Raw genomic sequence first — 10568 nt, 5'->3', positions numbered from 1 at the left:
AGTGAAGCAACGTCCTCCACAACTAGACTGAAGAACAAAACGACAGCAACTTGTCTGTTCCCCTTCCCCCAATTCCCCAGCACTGTTCCCATCCCCCCAAATCCCCAATAAAAATCTTTAAAAAAAAAAAGAAAAAAAGAAATTATTTGTTAAAAAAAATCCACTAATTTAAGAAATGCTTTTTAAAAAATGTATATAGAGGTAATAAAACTATATATGAAAAAATGAAGATATAATACTGTAATTATAATGCATAACACTATAGCTACTTATCAGAATCCTTAACAAATATATGACTTATCTTAATAGTTTGTATATCTGTCTTGTTGATTTACAATTTATCAGTTATTGGAATATGAAAGTAGAACAGAAATTATTTCTTGGTGGGCAAAAGAATATGCTGGGAAGATCTTTCTGGAGCAAGAAACTCTAAGTCCCTTTAGTCATTTTCATTTTTCTAAACCAATAAATTTCTGTAGAGATCATTCTTTTTACTAAAGGTAATTATTAAAAAAAACCAAAAACCTTTTTTACTTTTTCCCCATTTAAGAAATTCCCATGAACTTCTCAAATGGTCAAAATGTTAATGTCCCTCTCCCACAATAAGTTAATTTCTTTCTCTTTAAAGGCATAGCCTCTTCTAAGAGGTTCACATCATTTTTCTCTTTGCATTTAACCTACTTTTAGTAAAGTAGAATATGCAATTTTATATTGTGAGAGAAGAGAAAATGAAACAAATTGCCCTGGAGACAATACATGAATAGCAGAATAAGTCATGGAATTGACAGTGCCCATTGAATCTCATGTGTGTGCAATTATTGTTCATAAGGAGATAACCCTAGTTAATTTAAAAAAGCTCTTCAGATTAATGAAAAACTAACCAGGAAGAAATCAACCTCTACAGCACTGATGACTTATTAACAGTAAACAGATGAGCATGAAATAATCATGTAGGTGCTATAATTCCATTTCAAGCTTTCGCATACTGCCCTTTATGAATGAATGCTACATGGAGCCTCTCAAGGGAGTCATTGAAGCAAGAATATTTTGAAGTTCAAAGGGTATGTATGATACATTAATGATATGTCCATATATATAAACTTTATTCTTAAAGCAACATCATTAGTGTGTTTTGTTCTTTCTGCCTACCTACTATCATCTTCTAAATAAAGCCAAACTCCTTAGCATGACCTAGTCCCTTTCTGCAGTCCCAGCATCATTTCCTCTCCACGCCCACAGGTACCCTCTCCTCCAACCCTGCACTCATTCTCTAGTTCCCTAAGGACATCACACCTCATCAATTCCTGATGTCATACATATGGTTCTTCAATGCCAAAAAAATCTCATCCTTCCTTTCCTTCTTAGATAATTCCTCTCAAGCACCTGCTCTTTTAGGAATCCTTTCTGAATCCCCAGAGGCTGAGTCAAATGTCCTCCACTAGAACTATCTCTATGATAATACTGAGCAAACTGCCCAACTTCCTCTTCACACCAGAGTACTGCTGGAGCCGGAAGCTGTGGTGGCAGCTTCTTGATTCAGCAGCTTCCTGAGTAGAGCTAGAGCCAGAGCAGTGGCTGGGCAGAGGCTGCCCGTGGCTGCACGGCAGGGGCCAGAGAATGAAACACTCATCCCGAGGCCAGGCTGGCCTGAGAATAAGGTAAGACTCCAAGTTGTATTCTAAATGGAGGGACAGAAGTAGAGAAGAGGCAAGAAGCTGGGGTGCGAGAGGCATAGCCTGGGAAGACCTCAGAAGGATGTCAGAGGTGTAAAGAGCTGCTGGGATGCAGAGCAGGGCTGCGTTACTGGTTTTACTCATCTCACCATTCCCCACCGGACCGAAGGAAGGGCCTACAGACTTCCGTCAGTAAATCCCCACTGTCTCCTACGGGGCCTGCCACACAGTAGGTAGACAGCAGATACTTGCTGAGTTGAATTGAAACCTATTAGCCATCCTTTAAAGACCATTCTTTAAAACCCCTCACCAAAAATAATTTTCTGGGAAACCTCCCTCATCCCCACTAAAAAGGATTCTGTTCTTTCAGATAGATACTTGTGGTAGGTTTTTGGGGGGGGGTTTATTTTTTTTTTTTTGTTTTTTGGGTTTTTTGGGTATCTTTTAGTCTCAGTATTCCACCTTGTATTGTGCATATTTGGATGTGTCCTATTTTTTTCTATCTGAATGTATCCACTCCGGAGCAAGATTGCTGTCTGAACTGCCTTTGACTATCCCCATATAAGTGTCACAGATTGTGAGTAAGTCTTTATGTGGCCGCTGTGCACTGCTCCTATTCCCACTAATTCTAATTTGCTTTAGTCCTCATTTTCAAATAATGGAGATTTTGACTTAGAAAGTAAAAACAATCTTATATAGAATCCAAAAATCTAGTCCAATGTTTTCAAAGGAAAAGCAAAGGAAATAAATATATAATCCTCTACTAAAGTTACTTTAAAAACTAATGTGTATATTTTTTGTGTGTGTGTGCAAGATAGGTTTTTGTTTTAACCTAGCTATCATGGTTCCTAGTATTACTTTACTTTGGCTTTGTAGCTCTGATTTGTGGTATGTTGTGGAATTTGAAATCAGAAACCCATGTACCACTTATACCCTGATCCTCTAACTGAAGTGTGACTCACTGTAACTAAAGGATGGTAACAGACAAAGCAAAAGAAAACCGGCCAGGTTTGGTATGTGCCATGGTGTAATGTATGTGCATGTGTGTTCTCATACATCTATAATTATCTACTTTTCACCGATTTATGTGTATTTCAGAATTAACAAAGAGTAAAGGAGAATTTATTGAAATATTTATTTAGAGGTCTAGTGCTAAGCTGTCCAATACCATACCCACTAGCTACATATTGCTACTGAGCTCTTGAAATGCAGCTATATTGAATTGAGATGTGCTATAAGTAGAAAAAATATAACTAAATTTTGAAGGCTTAGTAAAAACATAAAATATATCATTAATATACTTTTATATTGATTGCATGTTGAAATGACAATATTTTTATATGCTGGGTTAAAATGTATTATTAAAATGAGTTTCATATGTTTATTTTTACTTTTTTTTCATGTGGCTACTAGAAAAATTTAAATTACATGTGTGGCATGCATTAGATTTCTGTAGGATAGCATTGGTCTGGTGTATGCTATAATTTAGTTACTTTTGCTTTAAAAACATTGCAAGGAAGTTGTGAAAAAAATCCCACTCTAATAATGGAAACAAACTTTTGATAGACAAATATTGACAGTCTACTGTGCTGCAGGCGCTTTATATTAACTATTTCATTTAATTTCCCCCAAATCTTATTAGATAGCTATCATTCCTGTTTTAAGATAACTAGATTGGGGCTCCAAGAGATTAAACAATTTCCCAAAGCCAATGACCAGACAGCTAGCAATCTGCAAGGCACACTCATATCCACCTGACCCTAAAGATCATTCACTTTTTATTAGAGAATGCTGCCTTTCCTCTTCAGAGACTGGCACTGTATGCTACCAGAAATTCTACCATCCACAATCGTGAGGTCTCACCAACCTGTTACTTCACAATAAGGTCATATTTCCTTTTTTACCCAAAAGAAAATAACATATACATCCCTCACATGTCAAATATTAGTAATTCCAATCTTTTCCCATGGTTCCCTCCTCCATATAGTCATAAATGGCCTAAACTTGTTTACTAATGCCTGAGAATTGATCTGTTTATCTTTGTGGCTTGATGATAGAGTGGAAACTCAGATACACTCTTGAGGCTGCAGGGCCACCTCATATCCTGTCTAAAGAAGGATTCATTTGATGACAGTGACTGTGTTAGTTTTCTATTGCTGTGTAACAAATGACCACTAGTGGCTTAAAACAACGCCCATTAATTAGTTCATATTATCTGTAGGTCAGAAGTCCAGCAGGTTGTTGCTGAATTCTCTGCTCCCAGCATCACATGGCTAAAAACACAGTTCCTGCAAGTCTGAGGAACCTTGGCAGGGGGAATCTGCTTCCAACGGCATTCTTGTTGTTGGCAGAATTCAGTTCCTTGTGGGTATAGAAGTTGGGTCTCCGATTCCCTGCTGGCTGTCAGCCAGGGGCCACCCTTTGCTTCTGGAGTCCAGCTGTGTTCCTTGTCATGTGCCCCATCCCCCATCTCCACACCAGCAATGGCACATCAAATCTTTTTTTGTGCTTTGACTCTTTCTAACTTCTGCCACCAGCCATAGACAACTCTCTGCTTTTAATTAGGGCTCATATAATGAGATCAGGCCCACCCAGATAATCTTAGGTCAACTATGACATATAACTGGCGTAATCATGGGCATGGTATCTCACCCTGTTCACAGGTTCCAGGGATTAGGGCCTGGGATACTGGGGGCAGTGGGTGGTGCATTTCAGTAGTCTGCCCACTACAGTCCTGGGGATCATATGGGGCATGTTCGCTCCCACAGAGGCAGTGTGTGTGTGTAGAAGGGGGCGGGCGGGGGGGAGGCAAGGTACCAGAATCCTCCCAGCTGCTTAGCTTGCTCGTCCTGGGGATAAAAGCAAGAGCCGAATCACTATCAGGCAGTAGGAACACGTACTGGCGGAGGAGTGGAGGATGGGATGTGAAGAACCCTGCTTTGTCACCTACACTTTCTTCCAACTTTACCCCCAAATTTTCCTCGTCACAAAGTTTTCTTTGTGAAAGCAACACATATATCTCTGTGCTAGGAGGAAGTGTGACGTTTCTGGCCCACCTGTTTTAAGGGCATCAGCGTCGGGGCACTTTGAGGCACGTTCGAGCCTCCATGTTTCCTCTGGCTGGAGCCCTGGTAAACCACGGAGCTGGGAGTCCTGCTGATCCCCGCGGTGTGGCTTCCTAGCAGGACACTCGGGCCACTTCTGTGGTTCCTCTGGGCCCAGGAGCGTCCTCGGGTGCAGGGCGGAGTCCCCTCCCCTTGCCTGCGGCCCAGTGCAGACCCCATTCCCTAGTGGTTACCTGCCTTTGGATTCCTCCTTTCCCTACTCCTGTGTGACAGTCGGCCAGGGCTCAGCTCAAAATCTGCTGTGGCTCTGGCTCTCCCGGGGGACACACTTCTAACGTGCCAGCTGCTGGACCTTTGCTTGCCAAGCTTTGTGCTCCCTCAAGTGCCATGTCCCCTTTCTTTGTATTGCCATTATTGTTGCCTTGAGAGGTTTCTTTTAGCTGACTCATATTTTTAACTTTGTTGTGTAAAGGAAACTTTTACCACTATCATATGTGGAAAATCTGTATTACCTGCCATATTTGGTATTAACTGTTAAAAAAAAAAAAAGAAAGAAATTCATCGTCACTGGTCTCTAATCTGACAGGGTGATTCTCAAAAGGTTCCTGGTTGTCCCCAGAAGCATTTTTATTACAATTTCTAACTTTTTTTTTGGCTGAGGGGCTACAATGCAGTTACATCACAGACTATGTGTTGAAGCTAGGCAAGCTGCATGTACCCCATACTACTTCCCCCCTTCCTTGCCCCCCGCCCCTCTTACATGTGGTATTTACCTATTACCTAAAATTCATCTCTCACACCAGAGGTGTGCAGTCTAGTTTAGAAAACACTGATCTAACTCCCTTCTTCCCAGAGGCCCACCTCATGTTCCTCTCCCTCTAAGAAACCTTTTCTGACCAATACAGACCTCAATGATCCCCTCAACTGCATTCGTAAGGCTACTGTGTCGCATTATTCACATGTTGCTGTGTGACATTTCATTAAGGACAAAGGCCATGCTTTATACTAAGCTTTCCCACAGCACTTGGTATGCTACCTGGCAAACAGCAGGCATTCAGTGAATATTTGTGGTTTGATGAGCAGCAAGGGTCAGCTCTGGGTAAAAGTGTAAAGCGAAGTTTTAGTTCGGTTCCCCTCCCACTTTTGGCTGCTTCAGTCACGGAAAGGACCACGGATGATGATTCTCCTCTGAATTGATCATTTTCTCCTTTCTCAATAAGTCCATGTGTTTCCTGATTTTTCTAGTCTCCCCAAATCACACTTCACACTTCACACTTCACACTTCACATGTGCTATGTGTCCCATCATCTTGTTGACTAATTAGCTAAGATACCTGGTGTTTGCTGCTAGATTTTATGGTGCTTCACTGTGTCTTGTAAACTTTTTTTGTATCTTCTATCACACTGACAGGTATATACATAATAGTTGCTCAATAGGTATTTGCTGTAGAAATAAATGAATACATTTGTGTCTTGGAGTGTCCCTGTTATTCAGGAAAATATATGAAATCCCCAAACTATTCATATAACATGGGTCAAGGGGATTTACTAAGTTTGTTAAGTATAGGAAAACTTTGGTTTTGACTCAGAATAATAAAAGTGAAATCTTCTGCCTTTCTTCCTTCTTTTGGTCCACTTGCCAATTTATTTATTTATTATTTGTTTTTAAATACTTTACAATTTTTCAATTACAGTTGACATACATTAGTTTCAGGTGTACAACATAGTGATTAGACATTTATGTAACTTACGAAGTGAGCCCCCTGATAAACCTAGTACCCATCTGACACCATACATAGTTATTCCAATATTATTGACTATATTCTCTATGCTGTACTTTACATCCCCGTGACTGTTTTTATAACTGGCAATTTGTACTTCTTAATCCCTTCCCCTTTTTCACATATCTCTCAACCGCCCTCTCCCACCTGGCAACCATCAGTTTGTCCTCTGTATCTATGAGTTTGTTTATTTTGTTTTTTAGATTCTATACATATAAGTGAAATCATGTGGTATTTATCTTTCTCTGTCTGACTTATTTCACTTAGCATAATACCTTCTAGGTCCCATCCATGTTGTTGCACATGGCAAGATTTGATTCTTTTTATGGCCAAGTAATAGTCCATTGTATATATGTACCACTTCTTTATCCAGTAGCCTATCAATGAACACTTAGGTTGTTTCCATATCTTGGCTATTGTAAATAATGCTGCAGTAAACATAGGGGTGCATATGTCTTTTCAATTAGTGTTTTGGATTTCTTCAGATAAATACCCAGAAGTGGAATTACTGGGTCCTTCTTTGTCTCTTGTTATAACCTTTGTTTTAAAGTCTGTTTTGTCTGATATAAGTTTTGCCACTCCAGCTTTTTTGTTTGTTTCCATTTACATGAAATATCTTTTTCCATTCCTTTGCTTTCAGTCTGTGTATGTCTTTCAATTTGAAGTGGGTCTCTTGTAGGCAGCATATGTATGGGTCTTGTTTTCTTATCCATTCAGCTTCCCTATGTCTTTTCACTGGAGCATTTAATCTATTTACATTTCAAGTAATTATTGATAGGTATGTAGTTATTACCATTTTATTATTCATATTTTGTTTTGGTTTTTCCTTTTTCTTCTTAAAGAAATCCCTTTAATATTTCTTGTAATAGTGGTTTGGTGGTGATGAACTCCTTTAGCTTTTTATTGTCTGGGAAGCTCTTTCTCTGTCCTTTGGTTCTAAATGATAGCTTTGTTGGGTAGAGTAATCTTGACTGTAGGTCCTTACTTTTCATCGCTTTGAGTATTTCCTGCCAATTCCTTCTGTTCTGCAAAGTTTCTGTTGAGAAATAAGCTGACAGTCGTATGGGGGTTCCCTTGTAGGTAACTGACTGCTTTTCTCTTGCTGCTTTTAAGATTCTCTCTTTGATTTAAACTTTGGCATTTTAATTATGATGTGTCTTGGTGTGGGCCTCTTTGGGTTCATCTTGTTTGGGACTTTCTCTGCTTCCTGGACTTGTATGTCTATTTCTTCACCAGGTTAGGGATGTTTTCAGTTATTATTTCTTCAAATAGTTTTTTTAATTCTTTGCTCTCTCTCTCCTCTTTCTGGTACCCCCATGACATGAATTTTGGTATGCTTGATGTTGTCCTAGAGGCCCCTTAAACTATCCTCAGTTTTACAATTTTTTTTTCAGTGTTTTTTTTTTTTTTAAGATTTTTTATTGTTTTATTGGGGGACTGGGGGAGGGAACAGTGTTGGGGAATCGGGGAAGGGGAACAGACAAGTTGCTATCCTTTTGTTCTTCGGTCTAGTTGTGGAGGATGTTGCTTCACTGGCCCATGTTGGTATTATCATTGCGCTCTTCCCAGGTGAGGCAGATTGGTAGCCGGCCACGGGACAGCCACTCACGGCGGCTCTTGGCAGCTCATGCTGGCTGCCAGCTGCTCACGTCGGCTGCCGGCCACTCATGGTAGCTCACAGCAGCCCAGCTCCAGGTTGAGCTGTTGTTCACCATCTTAGCTGTAGAGGGCACAGTGTCAGTGGCCCTCATGTGGGATCTGAACCGGGGCCCTGCTGCTCAGAGCTGGCGTCCCAAGCCAACTCTTAACCAACGTGCCACTCGCCCGGTCCTTTTTTGCAGTTTAATTGGGTGTTTTCTGCTACCTTGTCTTCCAAATCGCTGATTTGATCCTCTGCTTCATCTAATCTACTGCTGATTCTACCTAATGTAGGGGTGGACAAACTTTTGAGATGGAAAAGTTGCCCGGGGTCAGCAAACTGCAGCTTGTGAGCTACAGGCTGTGAAGTAAAATTGAAAATGAAAACAAAGCTATCATAGTTTCATTTATAAAACTTGTAAAGGATATTATTCACATAATGGTGATTTTGTAAAAATATATTTATGGCTCTCGAATAATTTTTAAATTGTTGTGAGGGACAGGATTGGCTCTTCCAGGGGTCGGCAAACTTTTGAGATGGAATGTACCCAAAAAGTCACATGTGGCTTGCGAGCCGCAGTTTGCTGACCCCTGATCTAATGTATTCTTCATTTCTGACTGGTTCTTTATGTTTCCTACCTCTTTGTTAAAGTTTCATGAGTTTACCTATTTCTTCCCCTAAGTTCACTGAGCATCCTTATAACCAGTGTTTTGAATTCTGCATCTGGTAGATTGCTTGCCTCCTTTTTGTCTACCGTATTTGCCGGCGTATAAGACGATTTTTTGGCCCTGAAAAATATGCCTCCAAGTGGGGGGTCGTCTTATACGCCAGGTACACTTCAGATAAACTGCCCATAGTGCTTGCCCCGTGCCATAGTGGCCTCCCGATGCCCACCCACTTCATTCCACATACCGTTCAGGCATCAGCAGCGCTGCTGGGTGTATGCTCGGCTGTTATGCGATTTTGCTGTTATGCGATTTTACCACACTCGCAAAATCGCACACAGCCGACCATACACCCAGTATGATAGCGCAAAATCGCGAATCGCGATTTATGTATATGTTTGATTACATACAGCCTTGTGACAGTTTTCCTGCATGTCATAAGCATTTGAATATAAATATAAATGTTGAAATCAAATCTGATATTGTTTTACCTTTTATTTGGTGTGTGGAAGGTGTGCGGAAGAGGGGGTAGTCTTATACGGCGAGTATATAACAAACTCTGTATTTTGAGTGGAAATGTTAGGGGGTCGTCTTATACGCCCAGTCGTCTTATACGCCGGCAAATACGGTAGTTCTATTTCTGGAGTTTTGTTCTGTTCTTTCATTTGGGACATGTTTCTTTGTGTCCCTATTTTGGGTGCTTCCCTGTGATTGTTTCTGTGTATTAGGTAGGGCTGCAACGTCTCCTGGTTTTAGTAGAACTGCACTGGGCCAGTTTAGATGTTTCTTTCAAGGAGCAATTTAAGTCTGTTTAGCATGACACAGAACTGATGGTTCTTTCTCTGTACCCAAAGCAATTTACACATTACTTCTACTTAGGGTGACCACATAATTTATCATCCAACCTGGACACATTGAAAATGAAAGGGTGCACAAATAACCATTAAGCCAGGACAAGAGGTGTCCCTGACAAACCAGGAAGTATGGTCATACTACTTTGAAAGTAGTTATTTACTAAGTGTATGTCTCTTGTCATTCAACTGTAAAGGTATTTCAAGTCTGGGCCTTATTTCTCTTAGCTTCTTTTGTTACCTAGAATTGTGCCTGGCACATAGTGATGGTAGAAGAAATGTTAGTGCTGCTTCAAAAATATTCACTTAATTGCATATTATACTACTTGGTGCAGAACTCTAACCATCCCATTTGGGGCCTATTATGAGCCATTTTCTCAGTATTACAAATATAGGGCAATGAGTTTAATTATATGCTTGTGTAATGATAATAACTAGCATTTACCAGCATTTACCATGTGCCAGGCCCAGGACTAAGAACTTTGTTTGAGTTCTCTCATTGATTTCTCACAACAGTTCTTGGAGGTAATACTATTATGGTCCCATTAAATCAGAAGAAAAGACATGTTTAGAAAGATTAAGGACTTTGCTCAGGGTCACCCAGCTAATTAGAGTTTGAACTCCAGGCTCTGATTCCATACACTATCTCTCTTGTATATGAGAAATAGCTGGTATCAAAGTTTAGAAAGTAGTTTTTTTTAATAAATGTTAATAGCATACTTTTAGGAAAAAAAATCCATTTGCTTTAAAATTTTTGAAGGTAAATTTATTTAAGTAAAAGATCACAAAATCAGGCCAGTGTGGCAGCTAATGTGAGCTCATGAATAGTGATAGCAGTCTGTTAGATCAATACATTGCTTGCTTTTGTCCTTGGTGTTAATTTTTCCATTATTTG

General features: G+C 40.0%; 1 protein-coding gene across 2 annotated transcripts in view; it reads left to right on the top strand.

The window, feature by feature from the left end:
• The first annotated feature begins 1557 nt into the window (after positions 1–1557).
• CDC42SE2 (CDC42 small effector 2) overlaps positions 1558–10568 on the top strand; it is a 124150-nt gene continuing 115139 nt past the window's right edge. The window contains exon 1 of one of the 2 annotated variants that reach the window (XM_019642269.1): positions 1558–1658. The gene's annotated coding sequence lies outside the window, so the exon portion shown is untranslated. The remainder of the gene's footprint in view (positions 1659–10568) is intronic. The other variant, XM_019642271.1, reaches the window with a different exon arrangement.

The sequence above is a fragment of the Hipposideros armiger genome, unplaced genomic scaffold, assembly GCF_001890085.2.
Source record: "Hipposideros armiger isolate ML-2016 unplaced genomic scaffold, ASM189008v1 scaffold_66, whole genome shotgun sequence".
Lineage (NCBI taxonomy): Eukaryota > Metazoa > Chordata > Mammalia > Chiroptera > Hipposideridae > Hipposideros > Hipposideros armiger.
Note: the sequence above shows the minus strand (reverse complement) of the source record. Positions and strands in the feature narration are given on the sequence as shown.